At 34.5% G+C, this 24,706-nt stretch overlaps 1 long non-coding RNA gene across 1 annotated transcript in view; it reads left to right on the top strand.

The window, feature by feature from the left end:
* Nucleotides 1-692: 692 nt before the first annotated feature.
* Nucleotides 693-24,706, top strand: part of LOC113920602 — a 62,039-nt gene continuing 38,025 nt past the window's right edge. Inside the window, exon 1 of the long non-coding RNA XR_003519321.1 lies at nt 693-792. This is a non-coding gene — a long non-coding RNA (uncharacterized LOC113920602). The remainder of the gene's footprint in view (nt 793-24,706) is intronic.

A 24,706-nucleotide genomic window follows, 5' to 3' on the forward strand; every position in this document is an offset into this window, starting at 1 on the left:
ATTATGCCTCCTTTGTTTGGCACAGAGAACATAAACAAATTTATAAAGAAGCATCCACAGTCATGTCAACATGATGAGAAATCAGTCTAGAGTACTTCTGAGCAGACCCATGTCTGAAGTAAAGACAGTTATTCTCTGCAGCGCTCACAGTTTACTCCAGGGAAAGCTCAATTCTTTTTTATCACAAGGGAAGATAGAATTGTGAAGAAATTAGTTGTCAGAGCCAGTAAGATTACCTGAAGCTATAATAGAAGAGAGGTTAGCAAGCGGAGATGTGGGGAGAAAAAGAAAAACACTGGTGAGAACACATTATTTATGAAATATTGCAAATGACCTACTCTAAAAAGGATATAAATATCCCTAAGCTTTATTTATTTTCACTGATGAAACTGAATTTTTTATATTGAAATTTCTTTTGGTCAATTACTGTTACAATCCAACTAACGAAAAATTCAAGGTACAAGAACAGGCATGGACATTTTAAATTCTGAAAGAATTTCATTGGTAATGCTGTATGAGTCTACCTTTGGACCTACTAAATGGGATTTCTCAGTCTCAGATTTATCTATCAGGAACTCAACGTATTTCCTCCTTACTCCTGCATAGCCTAATATCCAGGCAATTAAAAATAAAATTTGTCTAATGTAGAAAATCTTCATTTTTATTCATTAATCCAACAGGTATTTACTGAGTACTCATTGGACCAGACACAAGAATATAGTGATGAAGAGAATATTTTTTTATGACCCTTACTTTCTACTGAAGGAAGTTGAAAATAACAAAGATAAACAGGTAGGATGTCCAACACATTGTCTAGTCATAAGAAAAAATGAGAAAAATAAAGCAGGGAAAAGAGAATAGGAGATGTTGGGGAGGTGTTGCAATAGCTCCAGATTTGGAACCTGAGCTACTAGAGATCAGGTTTACCTTTTACAAAACCATGGAAGACAGATGTGTGGAGAATATCAGGAGATCAACTCTGGGTGCATTAAGTTTTTGATGTATATTTGATTTTCATTGGGGTTCATGAGTCTGTTGTTCAAAGGAGAGAGTTAGGCTAGAAATAGAAATTTGTAAATAATTAGTATATGTATGTATATGGTATTTAAAACCAGGAAAGCATATTACCAAAGGAGTAAATATAGGTAGAGACTCAGTTCAAGGGCAGAACAGACTCTAGTGTTATGATGTTGGGATATTTAGATGAGGGGAATCCAGCAGAGTTTTCTGAGGAATATTGGCTAGAGAAAGAAGGAAAATAAGTTTCATGTGGCAAACTAGAAACCAAGTGAAGAGATGAGTTCCAATGAGAATAAAAATTAAAATGACAGGAGAAATATGATTTTATATATATATGTGTGTGTGTGTGTGTATAATGTGAAGTCTGATTACATGTGTATATATGATTATATGTATATATATACATATATACAGATACATGTACACACACATGTAGTCAGTGTGTTAAATGCTGTTGTTAAATAAAGAAAGATGAATATACAGCAACATGGATATTGTAAGTGGAGTGGTTTCAAGGGAGCCTGGAAAGAGAAATTTGACACAATTTATACAGAAATTTTTTCAAAGACTCTTGTGTAAGGAAAAGGATAGGGCTATAAATAGAAGGTGCAGTCAATGGCAAATTGTTTGTTTTTTTTTTAATTTTTTGGTTGAGTGAGAGAAATTATAGCACATTTGTATGTTTATGGAAACCATCCAGTAAATAAAAATATTTGATGGTACTGAAGAAAGGAAGGAATGGTATTGTAAGGGTTAATACAAATTTAAAGAAAAAGTAATACTTTTCCCATGCAAAGAGGAAGATACCCAGTCTCTTGCCTTTTCTTAGAAGATTTTCTTCAGATAGCATTTTCTTTAGGTATTTGTAAATTATTTCTCTAGCCCTTTGATAAGATGTATGCAAATCATTTAAAAGCTAAATAAATCTCTTGCTGGTCTTAGAGCCCAGGAATGTTTTTCTCAAAGACCTGGGAAGCTTCCCTTTGAAAGGAATTTAGAGCTTTATTTCACCGTTTCTGAGAGAAGGTAGGGGCCTCACTTCAGTAGGTGCCTCACTCCAAGTTACAAAACTACCTTCTGTCATGAAGATAGACGTTTAGTTTACCTTTGGATAAAGCCAGTTAGCTAACACAGATGATCAGAATTCCAGGTAAATTTAGGGTGAACTGTGTGTGACCAATGGTGCTGTCAAGTCCTCTTAGTTAGGAACAGTTTGTCTTAAGAACATGTATGTAATGGGTTGTATCTGCTTGATTTAAGTAAATGGGTGATTTTTTCCTGTCTTTAGTGGACTCCCTTAGATGTACATCACATTCTGGTTTAATGCTTATTCAATAATAAAACTGTTTTCTTTCTCCTCTTTTGTGAAGAGGTGTTCTGGGTTGGCAGGAAATTTTATTTTTAATTATATTTCCCCTACACCATACAGTGACTAAGTAGAGAGGTTGGCCTTAGCTAGGAGCTGAGGTGGTTCATCTTTATGGAAAGCCACAAATAAGACAGGTGTTTCATATTAAAATAAGACAGCAGGCCCCGAAAGGAAATTGCCTATGCTATGCCCATATTGCCAAACTGTGACTTAGGGTAATTACAGTTTTTACTTCCCTAGAAATGGAATCTTAAACCAGTCAGTCAGGAATCACCTAATCAGCACTAGTTAGTCAATCTGCCTGATAGACCCCTGCCATTTCACAGAGGAAGGTATCCTTGCAATAACAAACCTGCTTTTTTGCCTAGTGTAAATTCCTTGTCCCGTTCCCTTCAGCCTATAAAGTCTTCCATTTTGTACAGCACCTTTGGAGCTTCTTTCTATCTGCTAGATTAGATGCTGCCTGATGTGAATCAGTTTTTGCTCAAACTCTCAAAATTTTCCATATGCATCAGTTTTCTTTTAACAGTAGAGATGGTGTTGAGAACTTATGGAAATGCTCTTTTGATTATTTTTTCTTGGTGACAAAAGGAAGTGAGGCCAACAATGAGAGATAGGATGTGATTTTTGAAGTGCCAAAGTCTAAGATCACAAATGATCACCTAGGAGAGTGGAGAGATAAAGGTCAAGAAATGCAGCACTTTTTTCTAGGCTTTGCTAAGGTCCATGCGAGCTAGTGTTGATTAATTTAAACTGAGTCAAGTCAGCATGGAGGAGTTTTTCTCCAAATATCTTAAAGCACAATAATTCTTGTATGAACTTGGTGGAGAGTTATAGGATTATGTTTCAGACAAGTAAGTACGGAGAACAATGAATGGAAAGAGGGTAAAATCATTGAAGGTTTAAGCAAGAGAATGATTACAGTGATTGACTGTGGAATTCAAGCTGACCCAAACATATCAGTTACATAAAACATATTAATTAACTATTAGAGACCAGAAACTAGAATAAAATATGAACAGAAGAGTGTCCTTTGTATTTTCTTAGAGAGAGCATTGTAAATTCATGTAAACACAGATACATAAGTTAATTACTATCAGAATTGTTAAGTGCATGGAAAGATATCAAATAGGAAGATAGACATAGAGCATGGGAGTGGTTTTTGAGCCTGTAAATTAGGGTAGGCCTGAATGCAGAAGGTCTGAATTGAGACCTGAACCCAAAGCCAACCTGCAAAGATTTGAGGGACTCACATTAAAAAAAAAAAAAAAAAAAAAAAGTGGCAGCGAAGACGAAGGTAGAGAGAGCTTGACACATTTGAAAGGTCAGATATTGACAGCATAATCAATGAGGGTTAGCTGGTTGAAGGGTAGATTTGGAGGGGTAGGTAGGAGCCAAATCAGGAAAGGGACCACAGGGTTTTATTCTGATTACAGTGGGAAGATACTGGAGGAATTTAAGCAGGAGAGAAGTCTTTTAAAAATGTACCCCTTGAAAATATAACTATGGTCATTCTGTGGAGAATGGGTGTAGAATCTAGAGGTGGAGCCTGGGAGATCTGAGCAGGATTGTTATGGGGGTGCAGGTGAGAAATGATGCTAACTTAGAATAGGACTTCGGAAGTATAGATGACTAAATGATCAGATTCTGGTATGTTCTGCAGAGTGGGCCCACAAGTATTAGTGAATGGAAATGGAGGTAAAGTAAAAAAGGGGACCCATCCCCTTTTTTATACCGATAAGTATTGCCCTCAGCAGGTGGGTATTTGTTAGTGCTGTTTTCCTGAGCCCAGCAACTCTTGAGATATGAGAGTCAATTAGGTCTCAGTAACAGTTTCATGTTACCCTTTCAGCTTAACTATATACTTTTTTGTTTTCCTTGTCAAAGCCTCACCTAGGATTTCAGTTGGAGTTTTGGGTATGCTGACCAAGTCCTACCTCAAGAATGCACATCTCTTCTCTTTTCCTCTCTGTCTCAGTATTTCTTGGAAGTTCTTGTCCTCCATATAAGAGAATCTTGGAAATTTGGGGGAATTAAAACACTTAGAGACAGTCCTCAATCAGTAGAGGGTGGAAGCTGTGGGGAGATATCCCAAACTCCTCTCCTGCGGATAAACAGTTGTAAGAGGCAGTCTGTTCCTCTCAGAGGTCCTGATGGAATTGACTACCTAATGGCTACATCAGCATTCTCAGTAATATACCCTACGTTGCCTTTCCCCCTTTCTGTCTCATGTTCTCTGCTTCCTTACTCCTGCTTTTTGGTCCCTGTCTTAGGTTCTACATTTAGGGTAAGCCAAACTAAATCATATGTTTTTATTAAGGATAAAAATAGAGATAAAAGAAAAATTGCATTCATTAAGGATAACAATGAAACTCTAAAAGAATTTCAGAGCTTAAGAACAAAAGTAAAGAAACTCAAACTTGCCTTAATAAAGTGATAAGGTAAAAGGATTTTGAACCTAAAGTTCTATACTTAGCCTGAATGAACAACTAGTATGGAAAAATATATATATATATTTTTAGACATGCAGTGCCTCAGAAAATGTATTTCTGAAAAATTAACCCATGGATTCACTCAGCAAAATAGTAACAAAAACATGAATTAAAAAGGAAAAAAATTATTATGAATGAAAGAATCACCATGATAATTAGGGTCTGCTTGTAATTGCTCATCACTGTAGAGTAAACAAGATATCTTGGTAGCAGTTCAGTGTACGTATTTGAAGATCTACTTACAGGAAATTATCTGTATGACTGCCTAATAGTAGTAATGCTCAATTTGTAGTCTTTGTGTTCCATACTCTTGAGATCTGGGATAAAATGTGGTGAAAAATAAGTTTTTAGGCTCTTGAAGATTCGTCTTTATCTTTTCAGTATTTTCTAGTAGTAAGAATAAAAAAAATGATCATGTTTCCTCAGAATACCATTCCCTCATATAATGTATATTATCATACAGGTCTTTAAAAAGACAATAAAAATGACAAGATGAAAACTAAATAGAAAGAGCGGTTTTTCTTATTAAGTGCAACATACCAATATATTATCATAATAACCGCACTTTGGATACCACTGCTACACAGTTTTAAGTTCAAAAACTAATTTCTAATGTAGATTGGGTTCCATTGAGTTTTATAATGAACGTTGAAATATGAATTAAGATTTTTTTCCTTGATATCTTTTTTACCTGTTGGTAAACCTACTGGCAAGTTTGTGGGCACATGCAATGCAAAAAGGTACTTTAAGATACTTTCTCATCTGCTTTTTAATTCCTAATTATAAGCAGTTTATAGCAGAAAGAAGCTGAAATGAGATGGAATACAGTGATGGAATCAAGGACTATGGGAGATGGGAGGCAAAGGAAGCTAGGTGGAGGATGAAGATGAAGAGGAGGAGGAAAGGAAGGAAGAGGAAATTGAATGAGTCTGTGAGACAGTTTGAGATTTCCTCAGACCAAAAGGAAATTTCCCAGAAACCCCCCAAAACTCCACAGGACTCCCCCCTGGTGTTCAGCTGTTCTCCAAATATCTGGCAGGACCTCTGAGTGTCTTTGTGGTATGTGGGAGGGTTCTAGAGCTCTGAGCTTTGCCACACAGTTCGGTAACCCAAACATGCATAGCAGTTGACATGAAGAGAACACAGGGACTGCAATAAAAAGGGTATCATCAGTAACTATTAAACTGACAACTGAAGGGGACCATTAGGCACTTTGGCCCCAAGAAACCAGTTTCTACCCTCAGGGCAAAAGGAGATTATTAATAATGGTGTAGATTAAATATCCCATTCCCCTGTTAAAATAAATGCTTAAAATCAAGATTAATTTGATTTCTCAAAAATACACAGAGGAAATATATCTTGTTTTTAGGGTTTATAAACTAAAATTCAAAGCAGTTTCGTGAATTGCCTCATTCCTAGGCATTCAGTCATAGAAGTGTAAAAAAAAAAGTAGAATTGGGGCTATACTAGCATAAAAATGACTCCAGTTTGAATCGTATTTGGGCTGATTTGCTTCAACCTCTTCTGTGACCACGGTTAAGCATGGAATTAAAGACTTAACTGAGGGAACCACATGTGTAGGTCCTGATAGAAGGGTTTCAGTAAGGACACCGAAAGTGTTGTATGATTATGATAAAGAGGTATGTGTGTCTTATCCTGCCTTTTATAGGTTTGTGTTTATTTATTTTAATTCGAACACATTGAGACAGGTATTTTGGTTTTCAGCTCCCCTAGAAGCATATCCTGAGGCAAATATTCGAATACAAGTAGTTTATTTGAGTGGTGATCCAAGAAACTCTGGCAAGGGATGTGGAAGTGAGGCAGAAAACGGAAAAGAGCCCACGTCGGGTGCACTATCAAGGAAGCTCGTTCTGTGGGTAGTTGGAGCTTAATCTTGCCGGCAAATTCAGAGAGCAAGTATGCAACAAGCACCTCAGAGTTATTCCTCCCTCTGGGCAAGGGAGCCAGAATATTGGTAAACAAATTTCCATCCTTCATTGGTTGAGGGCTTTCCTTGGGAGCCTTAATCTTAGCACATCTGGTTGGCTGTGAGTATATAAATGCAGCAAAAGAAAGCCTCAGGCAAAAGGAATCCCACTGCTGGGGGTGTGGGCAGGAATTAAGAAGAGCATACGCAATACTTTGATCACAGAATTCATCTTTCTGTTTTCTAATAATCTGACTGCTTGATTTACTGATAATCATGACTGCCTGGCCTCAACAGGCTCTTGAGTTCACAATTTCTAGCATCACCAACTCCTTGATACTCATGATGTCAAATTTCTTACTTACTGTCTTAAACCATGCTAGCCGTGAGTTTTTAGGAGAGTTTTGTAGGGAAAATCACACCCAAATGAACTTGTGTTAAATTAGCGTTTTGTAAAAATGTTCATGCAATCCAAAATCCACTTGGGGGCGGGGGGAGCCACAGAAATGTTCTCTGAAAGATGAATAAATGATAATTTAGAAATATATATATATTTCTTTTTCATATTCTGACATTATGAAGTTATTTGTTTAAGTAATAGAGAGCACTTATTTCTTGTTTTCCATATTCAAGCTTTCATTCCACTTACAAATTGAACTGAACTTATAGGTCATTTAGAAGGTTAATAAGAGAGATGAAGGCATAATTCAAATTTGCTAGTCTTTGCTTTGGTAGTGAATTGATTTAGAACATTGCAGAGCAATGGAAGAAGATATGGTCCTGAAGTCTTATGCTCATTTTAGTTCCACCTGATTAATTTAATATTTATATAAGCAAAGAAGTTTGGGGTCAAATCCTTTGATTTTTTTAAACTCTTGAGAAATGAACAAAAATGAATCAAACCATCAAGTTGCAATATATGGGTCAATGCTAGATCTATGGATTGTTGTGTTTTAAATATCTCTTATTTACCTTCCTTTCAAAACTCACATGCATCTACATCATAGATCTTAAGAATATTGTACACATTTGTTGTATCAATAGTGGCAAAGCCTGGTACTTTCTTTGGTCAGGCCATCTAAGTGGGAACACAGGCATTCATATTAAAAATCTCTACGATGTGACAAATGCTTTCTATAATTTAAAAGATAATAACCCTGGTTGTCTGCTTACTAATTTTTGCTAATGCATACATATATAAGTGAATACTAAAAATTTTGATGCATAAGTGATAATGAATGACCACAACGGTGGTATTTTCAGCCTTACTGCTTCCAAAAACAGCTGGAGAAGAAAGATTTGGTTGTAATTCCTGATCTTAAACTTGATCAAAGAAGATAAAATAAATTATATTTTTAATTTCGTTATATAGTGTTCTATAACATTTGCTAAAGTACGTTGCACATTGAAAGGAAGGATAACTAGAAACAAGTAACTCATTTTATAATATTAAATTTAAAGATAAAAGAAGTTACTGCATTTTAGAATTTCTATGGATTTTAGAAGTAATCTTGTTGGAATCATTCTTTTTCAATGTGAGAAAAATGACACTCAGCTTATTGGCATGCCTAAGCTGAAATAGTCAGTGGCAGCACCAACATTTGAGCACAGACATCTTTTCTCCAAAGCTTATGTACAATGTATCATTGCTTCATTAAGAGTGACAAGGGATCCAGTCTTCTGCAAACACCCGTAATTATGGTTTTCACCTGTCGTCCAGTCAGTATCTCTGTATTCCCCTAACTATGCAGCACGGGTGATCCAGCATCTACAGCCTTGATTATAGTCCTATAGTAAATGGAGCAGAATATGTTAAATGTTTATTGGGAGCACAGCAGGGATTTAAGCTGTTTGTGGATGTGTATGCTCTAGATTATAAATAAATCCTTGCCCAGCACTGCACGGCAATGTAACAATACGCGGCTCTGCCAGTGACCTTAAATAAAAAACCCCAGGCATCCTTACCCAGCCACCTACTCATTCCATTTGATAAGATTTTGGCTGATAGAAAGAAAAAAGCTCTAACTGAATGATTTTGCTGAAATGGTGTAAATGAAATGTAGGGAAAACATGGCTGTACTGAGGGAGAAATAATGGTGGATGATCCTTCCACTGAAAATAATGAAAGAATAGTTGCTTCACTGAAAGAATTATCTATTAGACTAAATTTTCAAAGATCTTAATATATTATCATATGGAGTTACATATTTCCTAAATTTAACCTACTCTCTGAATTTGTTAATCATCTCTTAAACTTAGATTTATCAATTTAGGGTTCAATTTGTTAAATCAAGACTTTGTTCTTTGAAATTTAAGTTTTTAAAGTACTAGGCAGCAACATTTGTACTATATAATCATCATATCCATAAGGGATATAATGGTTATAAGAACCTTATCGATATAATGGTTATAAGATTTCTATACTCTTAAGTGTATTACTATAACATTCATAAACATAAGACTTAAAAATGTAGTTACTATAAAAGCATTACATATTAACTATAGAAGTGTTCCATTTGGGTAGATTTTTAACTTTCCCCACAAAGCCATTACCTTATTTGATTTGTAAAAGTACATTGTTAGTCATAATAATCAAATACTGAGACATCGCTCAAGAAAAAATCATGTTGCATTTTTTTGTGTGTGAGAAGAGTTTCTAGTAGTTGTAAGACACACTTTTTACATAACCATCTTATTTTTTTTTTGAAGATTTTATTCATTTATTTGACAGACAGTGAGAGAGCATAAGTAGGGGGAGCAGCAGAGAGAGAGAGAGAAACAGGCTCCCCACTGAACAGGGGACCCTGACGTGGGGCTCGATCCCAAGACCCTGAGATCATGACCTGAGCTGAAGGCAGACACTTAACTGACTGAGCCACCCAGGCGCCCCTACATAACCATCTTTCTCTAAACAGCCATGAATATTTTGCACAGATTCTTCTTCAGCATATCAAATTCAGCACCTGCAAAATGGAGTTAAACCTTGCTCAGTTTAATTCAGAGTATTATAATAGAATGAAATTAGATAAAATATGTGAGAACATTTTGAAAATGGAAACCAGTCTATAAATATTACCTCTAGGAAAGTGTTTGAGTCACAGAAATTAAAAAGTAATTCTAACTATAGAAAACCCAATAAGCAAACCCTCATTAAGAAAGATGCTTTTTGGGTTGCCTGGGTGGTTCAGTTGGTTAAGCATCTAACTCTTAATCTCACCTCAGGTCTTGTTCTCAAGGTCATGAGTTCAAGCCCCATGTTGGGCTCCATGCTAGGTGTGGAGCCTGCTTGAAAAAAAAAAAAAAAATCCTTTTCAGCAAAGTACAGGCATTGCTTTTTTCGGGGGTGGGGTGCGGCATTGATCACTTATTCTCAATGCTAGTAACACAATTGTACAGCCCAGCACTAAAAATTTTTTGTGTTGTGCTTCTAAGTTCTTTTACTTCTATTAGACTCTATTTCACTGATCTTGTTAGAATTATTTGCCCGATAAATGAACATAACATACAGTTATTACTCATTTCTCAAAACTTTGATTTTAATATGATTTTGTTCAGAGCTGTAAATAAAGAAATACAAATAAGTCAGTGTCATATTAGTATTCTTCCAGAGTTTGAGAGAACTCTAGAGATCATCAACACAACTTTTTCTTTTTCATATGTGCAGGAACAGTTTTAAATGATTTTCCCTCTATTACATAAATAGGTAATACAATAGCAAAAGCAGATTAACGAAGAATGATCTGAGAAACATAATGGATACTAGAGTCAGAAAATAAGCTTGATTCAAGGATCTGCCATTTACTGGGTTTATAATAAGGAGTCTTTGCGATGTTTTGCCCTCCTCCTCAGATTCTACATGTAAGAAACTATATAAATAAAAATAGCATCAAACTTAAAGAATGGTGTTACTGATTCTGTGCTTCTAAAAAACAATCAAAATTTCCAAATTCATTTGTAAAATTACTTGAATATTTACTGGTAAATTTTTTTATATTTTCCAACTCAATGAAATACTTTATGAAACATATGAACATCTTATGTTTGCTTATTTAAACTAAAAACAAACAAAAAATAATACCCAAAGTTGTTTTTCTAGACTTCACTTTCTGGAAATAAAGGTTGGTTTTGGTTGATGCCAAGACATCTCAGAAGTCTAAAATATAAAAATTATGAACAATGAAGAATCCCTTCACTGAGAAACCCTAGAGAATTACTAAACAGTTGATTCACCAGATGACTAGAGAGTTCTCAAAACAACTTACAAAAAATATTGCAAGGCAGATAATTTTGTTGTATGAATAAAGAGCACAGATGTTTAAACATATGCTATCCTTATTTTTAAATTACAATCAGTTTTTGAAGAATCTTAAGGGCTAAAATATTTTTCATCATTTTAATTTTTGTTTGAGTGTCAAATTTTATTTCTTGGCATACCTTAGTCCAAAGTAGGTAACATAAAATTTTAACTCTTCTAATATCTATGTGGTAGATATTAGATGGTTCAACTCTATCAGTGAAAATTACCCATTAATTCTACAACTTATGTTTTCTCAAATATGAGGGAAATGGATTACAGTAACTGTAAAGAGAGAGACAGAAAAAAAAGGGGGGCCAGCTCTCTCAACTCTCACCAACTCTCTCTTATAGAATTCTCAGCTTCCTCCAAATTTCTCTCTACATAGTTCTGTCGGTTTCCAGAACATTCTTTCTGATATGATTTGATCCTCTCAGTCATTCTTTGAAATTTGCCATTGTAAATCTCATGCAGTTATAGTTGAGAGAGGATGTCTGTCTCAAGAGCACCTGTAACTGTGAACTTCTGTTAAATTACTCATCATGAAATAAGGCTGTGAATGTCTTTCCTCATCACAACTGAAGTCATTGTTACATAAGTATTGAATCTGCTGATAGAACTGATAAAATTTAGTCAAAAGTTCTCTTAGCCTTTATGTTTTCATTTCAGCATTCTTTCTTTTGGACATGGGTATGATCCCATGATGGCCATGTGATAAATTCAGTGACCAGTATTCTACCCAAATGGCACCCTTTCCCAGCAAGATTTACTAAGTTCCTTAAACAGATGGAGCTCTTCTATCACATACATCATTACCTACGTCATGTTATATAAAGAAAAATACTTAACTCCTTCATTTATAATTAATTCACCTCATATTTATTATGCACCCACTACAGATATTCAAGATTATATTGGACAATACATTCACAAAAGAATTAGAATATAAAGTGATAAATGCAAAAGAGAAACCTGATTAACATTATAGAATTAGAACCAAGTGCTTGAGTTACTATCTGTATAACCATGAATAAGTTATTTAACTTTACTAAATCTCAGTTTATTAATCTGTACTAATAAGGGTAATAATGATATTTATTTTATATGATTGAGGTAAGGACTCAATAAAATTTTGCATATATGCACCTAACACATATAATCATATAATAAATGCTATTATTGCTATTATTTTGTGCTTATTATTTCCATTAATGTTTGAATTGAGATGGTGCCATTTTATTTGAGTTTAGAAAAATATTTGCGTTTAGAAAAAAATAGATAATAGAGTGTGAGTGAAGATATATAGAGTCAGTGAAGGTAGAAACAATAGCATTAATAAAATAGTATATAACTAATAGAAAAAAAATTAGAAGGGAGATTAATTTTCTGCTCTAATTTTTCCAAGTCCCTCCGGAGGTTCTTAAAGAAAAAAGAGGGGTACCTGCATGGCTTAGTCAGTTAGGCATCTGACTCTTGATTTCAGCTCAGGTCATGATCTCAATGTGGTGAGATAGAGCCCTAGTCCAGCTCCATGCTCAGTGTGGAGTCTGCTTGAGATTCTCTCTCTCCCTCTCCCTCTCCTGTCTCTCAAAATAAATAAAATCTTAAAAAAAAAGAGAAAGAGAGAGAGAGAAAAGTTGCAGAGCGGAAATATTGAGAATAAAAATTTTAAAAAACTATACATGATTAGAAGAAAATTATAAAACTTTAACGAAGTACTTCACTTATAATTATGGTTTAAAATATTACCTCTAAACAATGTTCTAGAAAACGATAAAGCACACCTTTCATATTTATACAATACCACTTGGAAAAATTGGAGTATTAAATGAGATCACAGCAATTATATATGGAAAGATTATTAATAGGACAATATGGCTGTTGCCACTGATGTATCATAATTATATTCTAGGAAGCATGCCTGGCAAAATGAATGTGCCTTTCACAGAATTGGGAAATTGGGATTTTCTTGGTTTGCATAAACATCATTAAGGTTGTCAGGACAATACAAAATGAATGTGCATATGCCATGACATAAAGTATAACATTTGGGTCAAAACTGCTTTTGGACCACCATAAGAAAATGCTGCTTTTAGTAGCAAATCAAAGGTTTGATGTGGAAATTTTTCCATGTAAAAATGCTTGATACAATATTCCTATGCTTCTGAAATCTGAGTAAATTATGGCATATTTCTATCTAGAGAATTGCACACTTAAACAATATTATATAGCTATCAATTTAGTTTACAAAGAGCCACGAGATGGAATTTGCACTATGTTTCCCAAGCCATCCTTGTCAATTAATTCTGGCAAGCAAGTAAACAGGAAACAAGGATGGACGGTTAAGTCAAAGAAGAAAGAAATGATTTTACTTCCTCCCATGGCTTGATCCTCATCTTGGGGAATGACATAAGTAGAAAATTTTATATCAGAATGATCATAGTGTTAATGATTTCCCCACATTTAACCCACTTTCAAATTTTTAAAAACGCGGTTTGTAATATTATTTAACATAAATTACAAAAACCATAACTTTTCAAATGTATTTAAAAATACCATGAATATTGGGCACCTGGGAGGCTCAGTCAGTTAAGCATCTGCCTTGGGCTCAGGTCATGATCCTAGGGTTCTGGGATCCAGCCCCGCATTGGGCTCCCTGCTAAGTGGGGAGTCTGCTTCTCTCTCTCCCTCTGCCCCTCCCCCTGCTCATGCTCTCTCTCTCTCAAATAAATATAATCTTTAAAAAATACCTTTAATATTAATTTAAAATTTAAAATAATTTTCATCCTTTAATAAATTTATATAAATGAATAAAATTGAAAAAAAAGTAGAGACAGTATGAAAGGTTTTCCTTTTCTACAGTTTATCCAACTAATATAAATGTATGCATAGTTTTATGATGTTAATATACAGCTGTTTAATAAAGCATAGAAAATTGAATACTTTCCGAAGGGGTATATATTCTGGTGGGAAAAGAGAAGTGTGCCACTGTGTAGCACAAATATATATACATATATATACATATATATATATACCTGCAACTTATTTTAGCCAAATCTTCCTGATAAACCCCTGGTTATGGTAGAATTCCCAAAATGAATTTTTTTTTCAATTTAAATTACTTCATGAAACCTTGAATAACATATAATAACCTTTTCAAATTGTTATTAGTTCTTGGCATTCAACCTCTCAAATGAGCATTTTTAGCAATACAAAGAAATAAGGGTAATGATCCCTTATTACACATAGTATGGAAAATTCGAATCCAGTAGATTAAATTCTTGTCTTCAGAATATACATCTACATGCCTTTATTCATAATTCCAGTGACATGCATCTTATTTCTAGACCAGAAGTTTTTTGCTGCATAATCAGAACCTGCAGTGTATGTGAAACCTATTATATTAAAAACACATTTACATAAAAGATAGTTCCATGAAATTTAAAAGTACCATGAGGAGAAAGATGAGTAAAAGATTAAGTTTAAATTCTCTTACTGAGTTTGATAGAGCTTGTATTCTTCCCTTGATTTTAATTACATATCTCTTTTTATAAATTATTTAATGAAAGAGAGATTGCTCATTGTCTTCAGCATATCATGGATTTCCAATAGAATTATTTCCTTTTTTTATGTTAGATTTGAATGATTCATACTCCCTCTGAATTTTGATTTCTGTATCCCTTAAATAAAAAACAAAACAGCAGACTTACATGATTAGGCCTCATATTTACATTAGGCATTATCATTTGCAGCATTTGAGCTCTATCTGTACCGACTGGTTTCCTTTATTTTTTTAATTCTTTTTATTTTTTCATTTATTATTTTTATTATTGTGTTTTTTATTATTATGTATTTATTATTATAACCAGCATATAGTACATCATTAATTTTTGATGTAGAATTCAGTGATTCATTAGTTGCATGTAACACCCAGTGCTCATCACCACACGAGCCCTCCTTAATACCCATCACCCAGTTAACCTATCCCCCCAGCCCCCTCCCTTCTGTAACCCTCAGTTTGGTTCCCGGAATCCAGAGTCTTTCATGGTTTGTCACCCTCTCCGATTTCTTCCCGTTCAGTTTTCCCTCCCTTCCCCTGTGGTCCTCCACACTATTCCTTATGTTCCACACATGAGTGAAACCATATAATAATTGTCTTTCTCTGTTTGACTTATTTCACTTAGCATAATCTCCTCCAGTCCCATCCATGTTGATGTAAAAGTTGGGTATTCATCCTTTCTGATGACTGAGTAGTATTCCATTGTATATATGGACCACATCTTCTTTATCTATTCATCTGTTGAAGGACATCTCTGCTCCTTGTGAATATTGCTGCTATGAACATTGGGGTGCATGTGCACAGATGACATGATACTTTATGTGGAAAACCCAAAAGACCCCACCCCCAAATTACTAGAACTCATACAGCAATTCAGCAATGTGGCAGGATACAAAATCAATGCACAAAAATCAGTTGCATTTCTATACACTAACAATGTCACTGAAGAAAGAGAAATTAAGGAATCAATTCCATTTACAAAAGCACCAAAACTGTAAGATACCTAGGAATAAACATAACCAAAGACATAAAGGATCTATACTCTAGAAACTACAGAACACTTATGAAAGAAATTGACAAAGACAAAGAGATGGAAAAATATTCCATGCTCATGGATTGGAAGAACAAATATTGTGAAGATGTCTGTGCTGCTCAGAGCAATCTACACTTTCAATGCAATCCCGATCAAAATACCATCTACATTTTTCACAGAGCTGGAACAAAAAAATCCTAAAACTTGTATGGAACCAGAAAAGACCCCGAATAGCCAGAGGAATGTTGAAAAAGAAAACCAAAGCTGGTGGCATCACAATTCTGGACTAAGCTCTATTACAAAGGTGTAATCATCAAGACAGTATGGTACTGGCACAAAAACAGACACATAGATCAATGGAACAGAATAGAGAGCCCAGAAATGGACCCTCAACTCTATGGTCAACTAATTTTCAACAAAGCAGGAAAGAATATCCAATGGAAAAAAGACAGTCTCTTCAACAAATGGTGCTGGGAAAATTGGACAGCCACATGCAGAAAATTGACTGGTTTTCTTTAAAACGAACTCTGTTTTGTAAAGAACACCTAAATGTAACTGGAAGGCATCATATCACGGTGGTTAAGAGAATAGTAATTAAAGTCATACATATGCTTGACAGTTTATCCTGACACTTAAATAGAATTTTTCTTTTTTTTTAAAGATTTATTTATTTATTTGAAAGAGAGAGAGAGAATGAGAGAGAGAGAGAGAGCACGCACATGAGAGGGAGGAGAGTCAGAGGGAGAAGCAGACTCCCCGCTGAGCAGGGAGCCCGATGTGGGACTCGATCCCGGGACTCCAGGATCATGACCTGAGCCGAAGGCAGTCGCTCAACCAACGGAGCCACCCAGGCGCCCCTTAGATAGAATTTTTCAAAGTAATTGAATATGCCAAGTTTTAAGTTTCATAATCTGTCAAATGGGGATAGTAATAGCTCCTCCAGTTTGCATGAATTAAAATCATTTTTGGTCTAGCAAGTAATTAAAGAGTAACTATTAATAATTGGTATTGGAAAATATTGGTGAGAGGTATTTGTGATGGCCTATAATAGGAAGGTTTACTTAAGAAGGAAAATGGTCTCCTATCTATACAAGACTTTTTCAGTGGGGTTTTAACAATTCACATTTAGTTTTTCCTTATCTGGCAGTTTTAAGAACTTTCATGTCATGTTAATAAAATTACTACCAGTTTTTAAAATAATTTGCAAATCTGTAATACTAACAACCTATACATTATGGCTTTTTGCACTTTTTATAATAGTTTATTATCTTTCATTTGTAATTGTCTTCATGTATTTATAGAATTGCAAGCTTCTCTATAACATAAACAGTCCCCTCATAGTTATCAAAATAAGGAATGTATAAGGAGCCAAATACCTTGGATACAGGGTTAGTATGTAACAATGGAAAAAGATACAATAATGTTAGTCACACAGGAAAGAGAATAACATAACAGAAAGTAAGACATAAGATGAAGCACCAAAACGTGTGTTTAAATTAATATGAGTTGCGGCGCCTGGGTGGCTCGGTCGTTAAGTGTCTGCCTTCAGCTCCCAGGGTCCTGGGATCGAGCCCCGTGTCAGGCTCCCTGCTCCGCGGGAGGCCTGCTTCTCCCTCTGCCACTCCCCCTGCTTGTGTTCCTGCTCTCGCTCTCTCTCTGTGGAAGAAAGAAAGAAAATCTTTAAAAAAATAAATAAATAAAAATAAATTAATATGAGCATGAAGGAAATCATTCTTCCCATGCATGTAAGTGAGAGAAAGGTATATTCAAAATTTAGTGGTGAGAGAGAAGACATGGCTCAAGTTGCGGGAAATAAACCAGAGTCAGGTATTAAATGAGTATATAGGACCAGAGCACTAAGAGCAAGAGAGTATATGAGGCAGAGGAAATGCCAGGGTAAAAAAATGGAAACCCAAAACAACAGAAAACATTCAGGTATTCATGTTTATTAGATACAACAGAGTATAGTGAAAATACAGTTCAGACTTTTGAGTTAGATAGATACGGACTGCTTTCAAAACCCAATTCAATTATTATCTGTGGATATGTGGTTATGACTCAGTCCAATCAACTGTAACAATAGAAAAGATAATATTCTCTCTGGGTCTTAAGAAATGCTAATCTTTGCAATTGATGTTTTGTAGGGATATAGGGAAAGGATGATCAAGGTTTTGAGGTACCTGAAGCTGATACAATTTGTGGAGCCCTCTTAGAAAAAGAATGTAAATTGCAATTACTAATTTACATAAGAATACAAATTTAGAATGAGAAAGTAAATCACAAATTTCAAATACCACAAACTTCAAATAACAAAACAATTTTATTAATGAACAGCTCAACACAGCTAAAGAGTATCTTTTTTCCCCCTAAAATATCACTAGCATATTTTATGATGACTTTTTCATAGTACAGTGACTTTGTAATACAATCTTGTGGAAATTATAGTTTGCTCTCTCCTCTAGCTTAATTAAAATTTATCTTAAATTATTATTATTAAAGAGAAGCAGGTTTAGAAAATAGTTCACTCAGGTTCACAACTCAATACTGGAAACATCATGCAAATATTCAGAATTATTGTTAAATTTGGATAAACCATTAACAAGATTCTTTCACCTAGACTACAAAAATACAGGGCATTGCAAGTTTTCATTTGCTGTGGTGTCTTAAATATTGGCTGAACTGACGCTACAAATTAGCTAGTTTATCATGGATGATTTTACGGCATTACTTATATAATGGATTTTGTGTGTTACCCTTGTCAGTGTCAGTATTTTGTATCAAACCAACAGCAACTAGATCATGGCCAATGAGTTCATACAATGCGATGATAAGTTGTAGTATATAACATTCATCCAGTGCACACACTTAAGTACTCAATATTTGTTTTAATGCTGGAAGCACACGCCCTACAAATACAGGATTTCTGATAAATTCTACTTCACGCAATTCCAATACAAGTGAAAAATTATTATTTTCTTACATTGTATATGCTGCAGTACTGAGTATATTCCTGGACGAACACTACTTTTTTAAATAGACATCAATGAGAACCAGTCTTCTTCATATAATTTTATATTCCTCATGATAGCATAGTTTCCCACAGAGTAGCTTCTGGCTCCAGACATTTGGAATCTTGTTATTCCTCTACTCACATCGGATGCCGGGCAGTTTGTCGTATCGCGATGATGTCATAATATCATTTCAAGTTTTACTCCTCTGGCACAATATGAAGTGAACAAGCATGGTAGGCAGTACAATTACTTCTGGAAACTAGTTCTATTCCGAGATGGATAGCAAAAAGTTTACTGTCATTGGAGGGGGCCAGTGATACACAAAAACATTTATTCCACAAAGTTCAAACTCTACTATTCAACCTTTTCTGGGCCAGATCCTAAAAATGACTGTAAGCACTCCAGTACCACACAACAGCAGAGGAGGTCAGATGAAGAACAAATAAGGGTAGAAAGAAACTGTTTTTAAGCAAATGCAGATAAAATATCCTTAAAAACAAAACAAAACAAAAAAAACATAGGACCATATGCATTGACTAGCTCAGACTACTATAAAATTCCTCAGACTTTATTTTTTCATAGCTTTGGAATCATAAAGTCCATAATGAAAGTGCCAGCAAATTTTGTGTCTGGTGAGATCTTTTCTGCTGGCTTGGGAAACGGCCCACTATTGGTGCATGTGCGAGTATGCAGCTAAAGTTATATGTACAGGGAAATTTATAAGGCTAAAAGCTTATATTAGAAAGGAAGAAAGATTAAATGACCAGAGGCCTTCACAGGAAGTTAAGAAAAAAAGGAACAAAGCATGTCTAAAGTAAGTAGAAAGAAGAAAATAGATAAAAGCCAAAACGAACAAAAAACTGAAATATAACAGAGTAACAAAGCTAAAACCTGCTTCATTGAAAAGTTCAACAAAAATGATAAGCCTTTATGGGACACCTGGGTGGCTCAGGTGGTAAGCATTTGGCTTCAGCTCCGGTCATGATCCCAGGGTCCTGGGATCTAGTCCCATATCAGGCTCCTCTCTCAGCAGGGAGCCTCCTTCTCCTTTGCCTGCCACTCCCTGTGCTTGTGCTCTCTCTCTGATAAATCAATCAATCAATCAATCTATCTTTTAAAAAATGGTCTAAAAAATGATAAGCCTTTAATTGAAGAGAGAAAACACCAATCAGTAATATAAGAAACTACATATCCTACAGACCTTAATCAGTATTAAACATACGAGAATACTAAGTCAACAAAATTAGAACCTTGGATGAAATGGGAAAATTACCTTAAGACATAAACTAAGTTCACTGAAGAAGAGATAGCCTGATTAATTCTGTATTTATCAATTAATGATAAGTAAACTAACACAAAAATGATATTTAATCTGATAATGGATATTTACAAAAATTGCATGGTGAACATCTTATTAAAATGTTAAACACTTAATTCTTTGATCCTAAAATTAGGAAAAAAGTGGTTTACTATCATCTTTTTCTGTTCAACATTATACTAGGGTATACAAATATTAAGGCATAAATACCAGAAAGGAGGAAATAAGGCTTTCAGTGCCAGAATATTTTTTTCCAGATAGGTAACACTTCCCTAACTCTTTATTTATTTATTTATTTATTTATTTATTTATTTATTTATTTATTTGATTAGGAGAGAGAATACTAGCGGAGAGAGATATATTGTCAGATGGGATATAAATACAACACCCAATTACATGCTTCTTATAAGAAATTACTTTAAATACTTTAAATTACTTCAAATATAAAGGCATGAAAATATTAATAATTAAAGGATGTAAAAAATATATCATGTCAATAGTTAAAAGAATTCTGGAGTGTCTCTTTTAATATCATCTAAAATAAATTTCAGAGTAAAGAATATCACCAGAGATCAAGAAGGTAATTTCATGATTTAAAAAAAAAAAAGTGGTTGATTGATCAAGAGAATTTAGCACCATAAATTTGGTAGCTTAAAACAACAAAAATTTATTCTCTCACAGTTCTGGAGGTGAGAAGTCCAAAACCAGTTTTACTGAGCTGAGATTTAGGTGTCAGCAAAGAAATGCTCCATCTGCAGTCTTTAAGGGAGAATCCATTCCTTGCTTCATTTAGATTAAGGTGGCTGCTCACAGTCCTTGACTTGTATGTAGCCTCTCTCTGTGGTCCTATTGCCTTCTCCTTCTGTGTTCTGTCTATTCTTCCTCTGTTTTTTTCTTATTAAGATAATGGTAATGGCATTTAGAGTCCACCCAAATAATACAAAATGATCTCCTCATCTCAAGATCCTTAACTTAATCATCCTTGCAAAGAGCCTTTTTCCAAATGAAGTAAAATTTACAGGTTTCAGATACTAAGATGTGGATTTATTCTGTGGATTTATTCATTTACTCATTTTTCAGGCTATTAGAATACCTTTATAGTTAGTTTTGAAAAACAGGTAATAATAGGTTTGATAGACCAAATAGATTTGATCTTTTCAAAATTGTTTTGCTCTTATAGATCTTTGTATTTTAAAGTTAATTTTAGAGTCAGTTCTTAATTTCTCCACAATAATTCACTGGAGATTTGATGGGATTATTTTATATCTATAGATTACTTAAGGACATATTGTCATCTTAAAAATGTTGAGCCTTCAAATCCATTATTTATTTAGAACTTTAATCTTTCTCAGCAATATTTTATATTTGTCACTGAACAAGTATTACACATATAATCACTGTCTTCATCCTCAGGTATTTTATGATTCTTGCTGCTATTGTAAATTATTATTAATTCTTTTTAAAGATTTGATTTTTTTTAAGTAACTTTGTTGGAGATTCCTTAGGATTTTCTTTGTATACAATCATTAATTATAAATAAGCACAAGTTGATTTTTAATTTATTTTGTTACCTTGTTACGCTGGTTAGGAATTCCAATATAATTTTTATGAAAATTATTAAAGAGGATATCCTTACTTTATTCCTGTTCTTTATATTGTCTAGTTTTACAGTTGTTTTTAAAGATTTATTTTAGAGAGAGAAAGGGAGAGAACACAAATGAGCATGTGAGTGGGGGAAGGGGGCAGAAGGAGAGAATCTCTAGCAGAGTCTGTGCTGAGTGTGAAGCCTGACATGGGGCTTGATCTCAGGACCCATGAGATCAGGCCTCAAGCCGAAATCACAAGTCAGTCGTTTAACAGACTGAGCCACCTAGGCGCCCCTAGTTTTATTTTTTTTTTATTTTTTATTGTTATGTTAATCACCGCATATTACATAATTTGTTTTGGTATAGTGTTCCATGATTCATTGTTTGTTCATAACACCCAGTGCTCCATGCAGAATGTGCCCTCCTCAATACCCATCACCAGGCTAACCCATCCCCCCACCCTCCTCCCCTCCAGAAACCTCAGTTTGTTTTTCAGAGTCCATCATCTCTCCTGGTTCGTCTCCCCCTCTGACTTACTCCCCTTCATTCTTCCTCTCCTGCTATTTTCTTCTTTTTCTATAGTTTGTATTGCAGAAAGGCACAATCCAGGACCAGTTACTTCATCATGACTATTCTGATTACCACAGCTGTGTCAAAACTTATTTTGAAACTTAGTGATCTAACTCATGATGGCATTTATCTTGCTCATGAGCCTTTAATTTGGGCAGCACTGAGTATATCTTATCTCTACTCAACTTGGATTCAGCGGGAGTAGCTCGAAGGCTAGGGCTAACATTATCTACAGGCTTTCTCACATTTTGGCAATTGATAGTGGCTTTAGGCTGATAAGGGCTATAAGTGATAAATAGGGACCTTAGCTGGACTATCTACCTGTGGCTCTCTATGTTGCAGAATTTGTTATAACATGGTGAGTGCATTCTATGAGCAAATGTCCCAGGAGACATAGCCAGACTAAAGCTTCATCACATTTTATGTCCTAGTCACATAAACTACATTATTACTTTAATCAAATTCTATTTTTTGAAACATTCACAAAGTTACAGCCAATTGAAAGCTGAAGGAAAGTAGGCTTCACTTTTTGATGGGCATGGTACATTTCTGGAAGGGCAGGTAAGATCATAAATACTCCTACAAACACTTGTTTCAAAATACAACATATAGTAATGACTCAATAATTTATTTTAAGGCTTTATTCTATTTGTGTATTGCACAAAAAATGAAAAATGCTAAATGTTCATCCTAATGAATTAATAATCAAGTATTATGCAGATATTAAAAGGAGAAAGCTCTACATTTCTTCTAAAGTATAATTTCCAGGTAAATAAAACAAGTCCCCAAAAGTGTATGTGGTAGCATAAGTGATACAAAAATGAATATAAATAAATAGGTATGTTAATATATGTAGATAGCTCTGGAAGAATACATAAGAAATTAACAACATAATTGCCACAGGATAATGAACCTGGGTGATAGGAAGAGAGAGGTGGAAGGGATAAATTAGCTTTCTTAATTTTTTGTGGATTTTAAATATTAGAATACATGTAATTTTTATATAACATGTACATAACTAGATAAATAGTATTAAGCTGAAATTATATCTCTTTTTGTATCTTATAATGTGGTAAATATTATCAAAGAGATGTTACGGAGGAACTCCTGAATAACCCAGTACCTCTGGAGAAGTTGGAGATGACTTTTCCAAGGAAATGACATTTGACTTGGATATAATTTTTTCCTAATGTTGGCTCATTTCAGTACTCATTTATTTATTTTATCATTTTATAATTAACATTTATTTTACTTTTTGTTCAAATCTTCTCACTCGCGGAATATAAATCACCTTCTTCATTTTATTTTCTAATCATTGGTGGTCAGAACTGAGTCCTGGATTCAGATGTACTGTAACTGAACCATGAACATTAGATCAACACAGGGCATCCAATCTCAAAATGGGAAAGGCGGAGTTTGATTTATACCTGTTGGCTCTCTCTAAAGAAGTATATTGAAGGCTGTGTTTATTTACTCCCTCCAAAATGTTTTCATCCAAAATGAAAAAAAAATTAAATAACTGGATAATTCTGGGGCTCCTTGGTGGCTCGGTTGGATGAGCGCCCAACTCCTGATCTCAGCTCAGGTCATGACCTCAGGGTAGTGGGATTGAGCCTGTGTGAGGCTCTGTGCTCAGCTGGGAGTCTGCTGGAGCCTCCCTCTCACCCTCTCTCTCTGCCCTCCCACACCTCAAATAAAGAAATAAATCTAAAAAAAACCCAACAAACAAACAAAACAGATAATTCAGCCAAATGCCTTGATATAGGTTCTTATCACTGAAACATGGCTGATCGGTGCATTCTTTCCTTTACTTTGCCCTTCTAGATAAAGTCTACTAAGAGCATATAAAATTTTTTTCAAAATATATTTTCACCATAAAGAACATAAAATATAGACTGAAATTAGTTCATATTGATAAATAAAATACTTCTGGGGGAAAATTATGGCTACAGTGTCAAGTGGAAGTAGATCTAATACAAACTTACGAATCTATCATAACTTGATCACATCAAGAGATTGTAAGTATGCATTTTGGTAAATAAAGGAATCCTAAATCTAAAGGCCCAATATTGTGATGACAAATAACAGACCTTATATGTCTAAGCTCCACTGAGAATTCAATTGCTTTATCTTCATTACTGAAGAGTGATACTATTTTTAAAGTATTTTATTTAAACATACAATTGAGTTGTGAATTCTATAACATGGTGGTTTTGTGCAGGCTCAATTTTCAGTGGCACAATTTTAAAAACCACACTATAATTATTCATTTCCTGTTAGTCACTATTTAGAGAATCATGACAGCCACTCTAGGAGTATGTTTGAGAAATTGTTGCTGAATTTAGCACTTAGTAATTAGATTATGTTATTAGAGGATTGCTAAGTTTCAGGCATTGAAATTTAACAGACTCCTGAAACCTCTTGTTGAGGGTACTTGATTCTATTCCCATGGAAACTGTTCATGCCTTGACAAATAACCTGTAAGTAGTTTTTGAAAAAATGAGTGTTAGAATTTTAAGACTTTACT

Source organism: Zalophus californianus, chromosome 3 (assembly GCF_009762305.2).
Source record: "Zalophus californianus isolate mZalCal1 chromosome 3, mZalCal1.pri.v2, whole genome shotgun sequence".
NCBI classification, from domain to species: domain Eukaryota; kingdom Metazoa; phylum Chordata; class Mammalia; order Carnivora; family Otariidae; genus Zalophus; species Zalophus californianus.